Below are 11,260 nucleotides of genomic sequence, written 5' to 3' on the forward strand. Positions count from 1 at the left end.
CACAGCTTTCCCAGTCACTTTCAGGTATAAAGAAACAATCTTATTTTTATGTTGTTAAATCCATTCTAATCTAATATCAGAACTTCTATTACTCAACCAATTCAACGTGCTGACCCTCGCTCAGCTCAGGTGTGATCTGTAACTCTGTGGCCCAGCAAAGGGAAAGACACGTGGATTAATTTCTTCACTCTCCTCACTGTACCCTGTCTCTGCTTCCTGCGCTATTTTCTGGTCTCCCCAGGGTGAGGGCAGGAGGAGGAAGGAGTGGTAAAAAGGTCTTATTTGATTAGTATTGTGAATTGAATGGTCCCCCCACCCCCCAAGATAGATACGTCCGCTTCCTAACCCTGGAACCTGTGAATGTGACCTTATTCGAAAAAAGGGTCTTTGTAGGTATAATTAAGTTAAAGATCTTGAGTAAGATCATCCCGGATTACCTGGGTGGGCCCTAAACCCAATGACAAGTGTCCTTAGAAGAGACAGAAGAGGAGAAGACAGAGACAGAGGAGAAGCCACGTAAAGATTAAGGTGGACATCGGGGTGATGCAGCCACAAGCCAAGGGACTCCTAGAGACACCAGAAGCTGGAAGAAGCAAGGACGCATTCTCCCCAGAGCTTTTGGGAGGAGCATGGTCCTGCCAACACTTTGAGGTTGAACCTGTGGCTCCAGAACTGTGAGAGAATACATTTCTGTTGTTTTAAGCCACCCAGTATTTTATGGCAGCCACAGGAAACGAATTCAGTTAATGATGTTGCTACCTAGTATTGGAGTTCTCTGTGTGCTGATATCCAAAGGCTGCCTCTTTTGTTCTTTTTGTGCGCTCACTTTGGGGATATTTTGGAGACCCCCCCTTGCTGGGAGGCCCCTTCTTACCCATTTTCTGGTTCAGATGATACAGTGGTTGACCATCAGCTCCTGCATTTGGTGGCATGTCCCCCCAGCCTTTTTCTGTTGGGTCAGCTCACCTGCAGACAGGCCTCTTGGGCGAGGTCCTTCCAGAACAACCCAGCTACTTGCTTCATGTGCACTTAGCCCTTGGCAAAGTCCCAGCAGCTCTGCCCCGACCAAGCCCTGGAGGCAGAGGCCGCGCCCTCTGCAGTCATACTAGACTTCAGCAGTCCCAGCTGGCTCAACTGTTGAGTTTTTTGGGCGAGTCATGCACCACTTCTTGTCCCTTTCAGTTCAATTCGGGAGCACCTGTCAATTTCTCTGAGCGGTTCTCTCAAGTTCCCCTCCACTTGCTGGGAAGGTGGGAGGAAGCTTCTAGAATTCTAAAGGCCATCTTCCAATTTTGCCTTCTCCTGTACATCAGCTGAAAAGGGGTGACAGGCCATGGGTGCCTGACATAGTGTTGGGCTCCCCACTTAGCAGTGTGAAGATGGTCTAGCATGTCTCTCTATAAAAGTACCCAGCAGGCACTTAACACTGGGCTCAGATTTGGGTGAAACTCCAAGTCAGGAAAAGTCCCATTTAACATCCTCTTGTACCCAGAGTAATCTTTTTTGTTGTTTTATAAATTTATTTATTTTTGGCTGCGTTGGGTCTTCATTGCTGCGTGCAGGCTTTCTCTAGTTGCCGCGAGCGGGGGCTACTCTTAGTTGCAGTGCGCTGGCTTCTCATTGCGGTGGCTTCGCTTGTTGCAGAGCACGGGCTCTAGGCACGCGGGCTTCAGTAGTTGTGGCACACGGGCTTCAGTAGTTGTGGCTCGCGGGCTCTAGAGCGCAGGCTCAGTAGTTGTGGTGCTCGGGCTTAGTTGCTCCGCAGCACGTGGGATCTTCCCGGACTGGGGCTCAAACCCGTGTCCCCTGCATTGGCAGGCGGATTCTCAACCACTGCACCCTCAGGGAAGCCCCTCAGAGTAATCTTTAGCTCGTTTCCATACCTCTTGTTCTCCTTTCCCACACCATTTGCCCATTTTGCCATTTCTCTAGAATGTAAGTTATTGTACCCTAGATTTATGGCAACACGTTGGTAGAGAATGAAGGAAGCCTGGCTTCCATCAGTTGGTGGTACATATCATACGATGGAAATTCAGAGGCAGTAAAACAATATTTATACTAGTTTGTTACTGGGGATGCTTCAAAATTCCATGTAATCAGAAAAATGGAGAAAACGTACAAAAAGAGATGGGATAAAAGGATGCCAACTCAAACACCTCGGCCTGTCTACTCAGTTGCCTCCCGCATTGTGGTTAACAAATCTGAACCGAAGCCCAGCCGCTGGGATTTCACTCTGTCCAAGTGGCTTGGTACCAGGAGGAATGCGCCTGCCAGGGATGTGGACTGCTCCATGAAATGCCTCACCGCATTTTGGTTCTCAGGTTTTTCTTTTAAAAGGAGGTCGTTTTGTAACAGCAGTTCATCCGAGGAACAAGAAGTGAGCACTGAACTGAAAACCATTGGTCTGTGCTGCTTCTTTTGTCTCTCGTGCTCGCACCCTTGTAGCCTCAAGGCTTATTCTCATGGACTCACCACTGTACACACCATCCACAGCCCCCCTTTCCCAACATGACCTGGGCGTGCGCCAGAAGGGACCATTCATCAGAAACGACAATATAAAGGGGAACCATGCTCATCCCAGGTCTTCTAAGTCTTCAGTGGGAGACACATTTGGCCAGAAGTGTACCATTCTGATTTATGGTGCCCAAGAGGAGCATTTTTTCCATTTCAGCCTCATTTTCCCCCATAACAACCTAATGCATTGTAGTTGCCACATGATTTGGCGCACACAATACTATTTTTGCTGGTTATTATTCATTTCAAACCTGACCCAAACACCACCTAGTTTTCTACCTGCTGAAGAGAATGAAGGTGTCAACTCCTTAGTTATGACAAGAGTAAATCACATAGTTTGGTATGTTGGCTGGGACAATTACATGTACTGAATACCAGCTTTTATGTAATGGGGTCTACGTGGTGGATTTTGGTGGGTTTTGGCCACCTGGCTTTCAGCCCACCTTCAGAACAGCCCATCAGGTGCCCCGCTCTGCCCTAGCCAGGGGGCAGCTACATGACCCAAGGGGGGCTGATTGCACACTCCTCCCTGGAATGTGAATTTTAAGCACAGTAATGTGGAGACTAACATAGTAAGAGCTTATTCCTGCCATGGTGGCTTCCTGATCAGCAATGGCTTTTTCCCATTATTCTGCTTCTAACCCTGTAGTTCATTTCCAAGGCTGGATTTCTGGTCTTTCCATCCACCTGCACACTCCTGTTTCCTTACTGTAATTTCCCTTTGCTGTAGGTTAGTGGAGGTCTGCTTCTGTTGCTTGCTACAAGCAAACATTGACTCAGCCCGTCTTGATGAAGCTGTGTGATTTGAGTCATCGGAAGAGAATTCCTGATCTTACACGGTGCTGAAATCACCTTCTTACTCGTTCCTTTGTATGAAGGCATTGGAAGCTGCTATTACAAAAGAGCAAATATTACTTAGGGAAGGTTACACTGCCAGCTCTTTACTCCTTACACCTGAGTTTTCTTATAAGGGTCGTTTCTCTTTACTTGTCAGAGATCAGCAGAATGGGACTTGAACAAGTAAATGTTGATAGGGGTGAACTGGGAGAGAATGAGAGGTCTGCAAGATCAGATTCTTCAAGATCCCACGGGTGACTGATTGGAAGGTTCTCGGTACCCAGAAGCATGAGTTCACAAGACACTGGGGAGAAGAGAAACGGAGCCAAGACGAAGCAGGAGATGCTGAAGACAGCCCTCTTTGCTGCTTGCCTGCTGGCAGCCACACACATGCACATAAATTGCCAGGAGGGGGCACTGCTGGAACTCTGAGAGAGGGTCTGGAAACCGAATGAGGCAAGGAGAAAGTGTCTCCCTCTCAGCGGGGGAGCTGTGTGAGTGCAGCTCAAACTCAGGAGGAAAAATATTTTTAAAAGGACAGTAACAGGGATAGGAAAGGGGAGGCACAAACTTTTATCACTGTGCAGAAAGAGCAACAGATGTGGGGAAGGTGAGCCTGTGTTCCAGGCTCCTGGGCAGCAGGAAAGGAAACCCTCAGGCCTTAGCTCCTGCCGAATGACTCCTCAAGACTCCAGTGCCATTTGCTTTCAGTCACAACCTGCCTGGTATTAAGAGACGAATTCACTCCAGGTGTCCCAAGTCAACTGGCACCAAGTCACATAGATGAGGTTCATCTTAAAGGGAGGGGGGTAATACTTTTACTTTTTAAAGTAAATTTTTTATTGAAGTCTAACACATACATAGTAAAGTCAGGGCAGAAATCATAAGTGTGCTGCTCAAAGATTTTCACAGAGTGAACATGTCCCTTTAAAAAGCATCAAGAAACAATGACCACTCCCCCCAAAAGTCCCCCCCCTTGCGTTCCCTGGCAGCATCCTCTCCAAGGGTAAACACAGTCCAAACTTCTCCATCATAGAGTTATTGCCCCTGATCTCAAAACTTTTGTAAGTGAAGAGGGGAAAAAACTTATATAAGTGGAACCATACAGTATGTACTTTCTGGCTTTTTTTTTTTTTTTTTTTTAATTTTTTGGCCACACTGCAAGGCTTGTGGGATCTTAGTTCCCCAACCAGGGATTGAACCCGGGCCCTCAGCAGTGAGAGTGTGGAGTCCTAACCCCTGGACCGCCAGCCAATTCCCTGGCTTCTTTTCATCAATGCCACATTTTAAAAATTCATCTGTGTTGCTGTGAGTAGCATGAGTTTGTTCATGCTCATTTCTTGGTAATATTTCATTGAATAAATATACCAGTTGATTTATCCATTCTGCTCGCAAGGGACAGTATGGATATTTGAGTCGTTCCACTGTGATTATTACAGAAAGAGCCGCGATGCATTTCTATTGAGTATATACCTAGGACTGGAATTCTGGGCTGGTAATATGTACTGCTTTCGGTCATAAATGACACATGACCATAAATCGACATACCAAATCTTCTGTATGATTTTTGTACCTGAAAAAGGCACTTCCAAATGTGTTTTAAGCAACACTGAAATACATATATAGGCTCTCAAAGAAATTACTGAGAAGGAAAGAGTAATTAGTTCTTACCTAATTTCATTGAATCCAGCACTCATCATGCTCTAGAAAAGTAGCCACAGGGTGGGAGAAACCATAACAAACAAAACCACAACCTAGAAATGGGAAACAATTTCTATAACATTCCCAAACTGGTTAGACATATACATAGGACAAGTTTTTGTCAAAAATATGCATATGGGGTTTCCCTGCTGGCGCAGTGGTTAAGAGTACGCCTGCCAATGCGGGGGACACGGGTTTGTGCCCAGGAGCGGCTGGGCCCGTGAGCCATGGCCGCTGAGCCTGCGCGTCTGGAGCCTGTGCTCCGCAATGGGAGAGGCCACAACAGTGAGAGGCCCGCGTACCGCAAAAAAAAAAAAAAAAAAAAAAAAAAAAAGCATACGTGTGCCCAGTAGTGGGATAGCTGGGTTGTATGGTAGTTCTATTTTCAGTTTCTTAAGGAACCTCCATATTGTTCTCCATAGTGGCTGTATCAATTTACATTCCCACCAACAGTGCAAGAGGGTTCCCTTTTCTCCACACCCTCTCCAGCATTTATTGTTTGTAGATTTTTTGATGATGGCCATTCTGGTGTGAGGTGATACCTCATTTGGCACCACCTAGAGGGGTGGGATAGGGAGAGTGGGAGGGAGACACAAGAGGGAGGGGATATGAGGATATATGTATACGTAAAGCTGATTCACTTTGTTATACAGCAGAAACTAACACAACACTGTAAAGCAATTATACTCCAATACAGATGTTAAAAAAATATATGCATATGTAAACTTTTAATCCTAAACCCACTTTGGGGCAGCCCTTCTCAGCTCCAGGCCAGACTCTCACCACCCCTTACTACTGCCTCTAAGTCTATTTATAAATTGTTGTACAGAATCTTTTCACGTGTATGCTAAGGATAGAATTTTTATGAAGCAGGACAGGATGTTTAAAGATGTAAGAGTTCCCCAGAGGTCATAAGTAACTACTCCAATCTACAACTCCATTCTCCACAGAAAAAGAAGGACCGTTATTTGTACACATTTACAGGAATCCCAAATCGTTTGTTGCCTTGCCATTCCCTGGCCCAACAGAATGAAGCTGCATCCGCACAGCGCCAGGACGATGCTTTGAATGGACACAGAACACAGCTATTTGGCATTTGCAGTCACTGTTTTACTGACTGGAAGAGAAAAAAAAGGTCGAATTCATTTACAATGGCCTTTTAAATGTTGACCTGGTCTAAGCCTTCTTGAAGGGCCTCAAGCCCGTTAAAGGAATTTGAAAAAAATCTACAGACAAACGTGGTTAGGGGCATTTCTCTATAAAAGCCAGTTTTTAAAAGGGAAACATATGTCTAGCCACTACCCCTGCCCCTCATTCTTGCTTGGGGAGAAACTATTAGTGATTTGGATTGTCAGTGTGATAGCACTCCACCTACCAAAAGAACTGCGTTTACTTGAAATGATGCTAAATGGTCATTATCCAATTGGCCCCTGTCAGATTTCTTAAATGTTCTAAAAGGCAAGAATACTTGATTCAAAAACAACCACTATTGGAGGAAAGTTATCAAATTATAACATATTCTAAAACTTTTGGTTGCCATTTGCAGCAATGGATGGACCTAGAGATTATCATACTAAGTGAAGTAAGTCAGACAGAGAAAGATAAATATCATATGATATCACTTACATGTGGAATCTAAAAAGATGATATAAATGAACTTATTCACAAAACAGAAACAGACTGACAGACTTTGAAAACAAACTTATGGTTACCAAAGGAGAAAGGCAGGGGGAGGGGGAGGGATAAATTAAGAGTTTGGGATTAACATACACACACTACTATATATAAAATAGATCATCAACAAGGACCTACTGTATAGCACAGAGAACTCTACTCAATATTCTGTCATAAACTATATGGGAAAAGAATCTGAAAAAGAATGGATATATGTGTATGTATAACTGAACCACTTTGCTGTACACCTGAAAATAACACAACATTGTAAATCAACTATACACCAATGTACAAAAAAAATTAAATTAAACAAATAAAAAATAAAATTTTGATAGTTCTCTGTCACAATGTAGAATGATTTTGCTCTATGTTTATTTTGCAGAAACTAATTTACCTGATATCTTATGATCTGATTGGAACAAGATTTAAATAGCTGTCCTGAAAAAGAAAGCAGTAGTATCAAAGGTGAGAATGTTATCTGCAAAGCTATAAATTTATAAGCAGCCAACCTTGCTACCCAGTCTTTCTCACTGCCATCACCTCATCTCACTGAAGCCTGAAAGGTAATAAGAGTCAGATGTAGGGAGGCCATTCTCCATGGGCCTCTTGTGTTTCCACCTATCGTCTGCACAAAGGCATTGGCAGCTTTTGTTCTGTACTATCTTATCAAGGACGTTGGTAGAGCCTGGGAGAATAGAGATAGTATCTTATTTCTCAAGAGCAGATTCGTTTCCTGCCAAAGATAAAAATTTCATCTCCTTCTGGGGCAATGTTTGGGCAGGTTGGCTATTGGTCCCCTTATAAGATTGGGGCTTTCCTCAACTCAGAGTTCCTCACTGTGACACAAACTCACTGTGTACCTGGCATCCACCTGGACCCGCCTCTGCATTGCCCCACCCCCTCTGAGACTCGGGGTGGGGGACAAGGGGCAGTGGTGTGACCCTGAGGCCCATGCTACCTGTTGTCCCGTGGGTAATAAAGTCCACCTCTGACCCAGGAGTCTCGTGTTTTCTACTGACATCTATGAAACTGTGACAAGCCAACTTGTTAGCTTGCAAGTAGGGGAACAGTTCTTGACATCTGTAAACATCTTCAGGTAAAAGTATCCCTGAGTCATCCCACAAGTATTCTGTGCCTAAGAAAAAAAGAAAAGTACCAAAAATATAGGCTACATCAGGCCACATTAGGAATGAGTGCAATTTTAGGGAGGCACCAAGTGCCCGAGAAGAAGGGGTCATTCAGTACCCTTCCTTGCTTAGGACAGAGGCCCAGATGTGGTCTCAAATCTTTAACTCAGTGCTTTGGGCAGCCGCTGACATTCAGCCTCCTGAGGAGGCAAAAATGGGGTTCACACCATTGTTATTTCAATGTTAATATATACACTCGTGAGGCTGGAGGTTGTGGTAGATGCTGGTGAAGGTAATCTAGTCTATACAGCAGACAGGCAGCACCATTCAGTGGTAAGAAATTTGGACAGCACTCAGGGCCTGTGGCAGGTTGAAGATCTTGGTGTTGTTGCAGACCCAGTCTGCACAGTCTGTCCTTTTCTCTCACAGTGCTTCACAGCCTGGAGACAAGATGGAGAAAAGAAAGCAGTTGGCTTGATCCAGATTGGGGCTCTGCCTGGTGGCTGTGGCAGAAAGACACCAGAGCACGGGCCTTGGGGAGGCAGTGGCAAGGGTGTCTTTGAAGGTATGGTGGGCCTTGGGGTCTAGGTTGTGTTTTATTAGAGAGGAGAGTCAAACAAGGAAGAAACCAAGAGATGGGGGGGAAATGGAAATGTCAAGGGAATGGGGGTTTCATTTTAAAAAGGTCAAAGGATAAGCATGGGGAGATTAAGAAGAGAAAGCCAGATCAATCAGGAAAGTTTGATGTTGGCGTTCAAGAGTTCAGAGGTGATGATCAAGTTCAAGAGGGGCCACAGGGCAGAGACTGAGGAGGAGAAGATGGTTACTGGAATAGAGGAGGTCAAAGAACCATGAGGGCAGGTTCTGAATGGGTCATTTGGCTAGATGTCACCACGATGGTTGATGGCTATGGTTAGAAGGACGGAGGGCCAAAGAGTTATTTAACTGCTCCTTCAAGGAACAGTGGCCTTGACGTGCAAGTAGAGAAAGAAGCGACTGTGGACAAGAGTTGGAGCAATGAGGATGCTGCCCTCAACTCCAACCCCTGAAAAGCATGCAGTGGAGGAGGATGAGCAGCTTCATGTGATCTGGACGCAGGGGGAGCAGTGGCCCTGGGAGAGCTCAGTTCAGCTAAGGTTGAGAGACGGAGTCTGTTTACCAGACAATGGAGTATGTGTGATGGGGAGGGGGCAGAAATGGTGGGAGTTAGTGTCCAGAGGAGGGAGCCCATAACAGTGAGGGGATGAGAGAGTGGGAGAGGATGGATGACAAGGGGCAGCTGCATGTTGGATGATGGCCAGGGTCAACATTTATGGGAGTCATGGCTGAATCATCTGACCTTAGTTTCCCCAAAGGAACCCAAGTATGATTCCATGCTACTTCAGGCTGGAGGTCCATGATGCTATTGGCCATTGACTGGAATTCAAAATAATATGTTGGTATTTAAGGTCCAAGAAGTTAATCCCAAACACTGTGGTCTTGTGGTAGAAATGGCAGGGGAGCCCACCAGTGGTCAGGGAAGAGTGGTCACCTGACTTTGGATTGTATTTCGTTTGAAATACTAGATAGGCCAAGAGAGGTTTATTTTTGTCTTACTTAAGGTCAAGCAGTGACCAGTATGGGATGGGGTAGACATGCCACCCTGTCATCAGGGACCTAGGCTTCCTCAAGCTATGTACTCCTCCATAGGTTGTGGCCCTTGCCCTCATGGTCACAAGGCAGCTCCCAGAGCTCCTGCCTTCACAGCCACATTGCAGGCAGGAAGGAGGAAGGGAAATGGCAAAAGGGGCTGCTAACCGAGAGCCTTCTTTAATGATCCTTCCTGGAAGCCCCACCAATGACTTCAGTGGGCTCCCCGATTTGAAAGAGAGGTTGGGAAATACAGCCTTTTAGCTGAGCACATTGCATTCCCCCCATGTATATGGTTATACTAGTAAAGAAAAAGGTGAGAATGGATATGGGATAGGCAACTAGAAGTCTCTGCTACAGATATTACAGAAACATGAAATATTTTTATTCAATTTAACTCATCTTTGTGTATTGATTTTCTCCCCCATACGTAACATAATTGCAGGCCTCCCTATTTCATTTCTGGTTCAATATCTCTTCCTGTAACCTGGATTACTGGGGCACTGTCCTTCACTTCAAGGTCTCCCCTCTATTTCCCTTTAATCTAAGCCAAACTATGCTCTCAAATCTCCTTGGTCACTGAAGAGATGGGGCCTGGGACTGGGGGGTCCTTCTTCAAGTTCTAGCACAGTGTCAGAAACCACCCGTCTCTAGGGAGGGTGGGAGGGAGGGAGACGCAAGAGGGAAGACATATGGGAACATATGTATATGTATAACTGATTCACTTTGTTATAAAGCAGAAACTAACACACCATTGTAAAGCAATTATACCTCAATAAATGTGTTAAAAAAAAAAAAGAAACCACCTGTCTCAGTTAGCTTTTGCTGTATAACAAACCACCCCAAACTTTCACATCTTAACACAACTATTTTATTACCTCTTGCAACTCTGTGGGCTGATTTGACTGAGCCAGGTAGTTCTCCATGTGGTCTTACTAGAAACACTGTTTTGGGGGTTTCTATAACTAGAAGTTATTCTAACATATACAGCTACAGTGCTGTATAGACTCTATGGCCAAAGAACTTCACACTAAGGGAAAACAATGTATTTTTTTCCCACCATCTAAAGAGGTTGTATGTGTTGGTTGTATTAAAGAGAACATTGTTGAAGAAGGATTACTTAAAAAAAAAGACAAGGAAGAAGGATTACTAAGAGTTTCAGTATAAAAAAACTCTAAGAGTAAGGCTACAAATTTTAAAGATTAGTAAGTGGACACCATCTTGCTTTCCTTCCTTTTACAGCTCAATGCCTTCATTGCTTTCGGGCTAACAGGCAAATATCTGGGGAATCTTCTGTCTGGGAGCTCTCTTGAACCTCTTTCTGACCTAGAATCTTAAAACAGAATATACTTTCATCCTCAGGGAATACACTCAGGATTCATTACCACACAAAGCAGTTCTTGAATTCAGAAGAAAAGAGAAACAGAAAAGGAGGCATTAGTCTTTTTTGGAACCTGGGATCCAGGGTAGGTTAACTCGGAAAACACCCTGGAGGGGCTGAGGCTGGTGATGGGCTCTGCTCGGCCACCAGGGACAAGGGCAGTTTCTCCAGCTCATGCAGAAAACTTAAGCTTAACCTCTCTACAGAACTTTCCTTCAACTGTCTATTTTGCATTTTTAGATCATAACCACACAACTCTGAAAATCTCCTTTCATGAGTGTGCCTGTAAAAAGTGCCTCCACGAAGGAAAAAGGTAGAGCTAGGCAGATCCACCAGGGGGCGCTCTCTGGGGTCTGGGGGTGTGCTTCATGCAAAGCTGGGCGTCCAGACAACCGTG

Source organism: Tursiops truncatus, chromosome X (assembly GCF_011762595.2).
Source record: "Tursiops truncatus isolate mTurTru1 chromosome X, mTurTru1.mat.Y, whole genome shotgun sequence".
NCBI lineage: Eukaryota > Metazoa > Chordata > Mammalia > Artiodactyla > Delphinidae > Tursiops > Tursiops truncatus.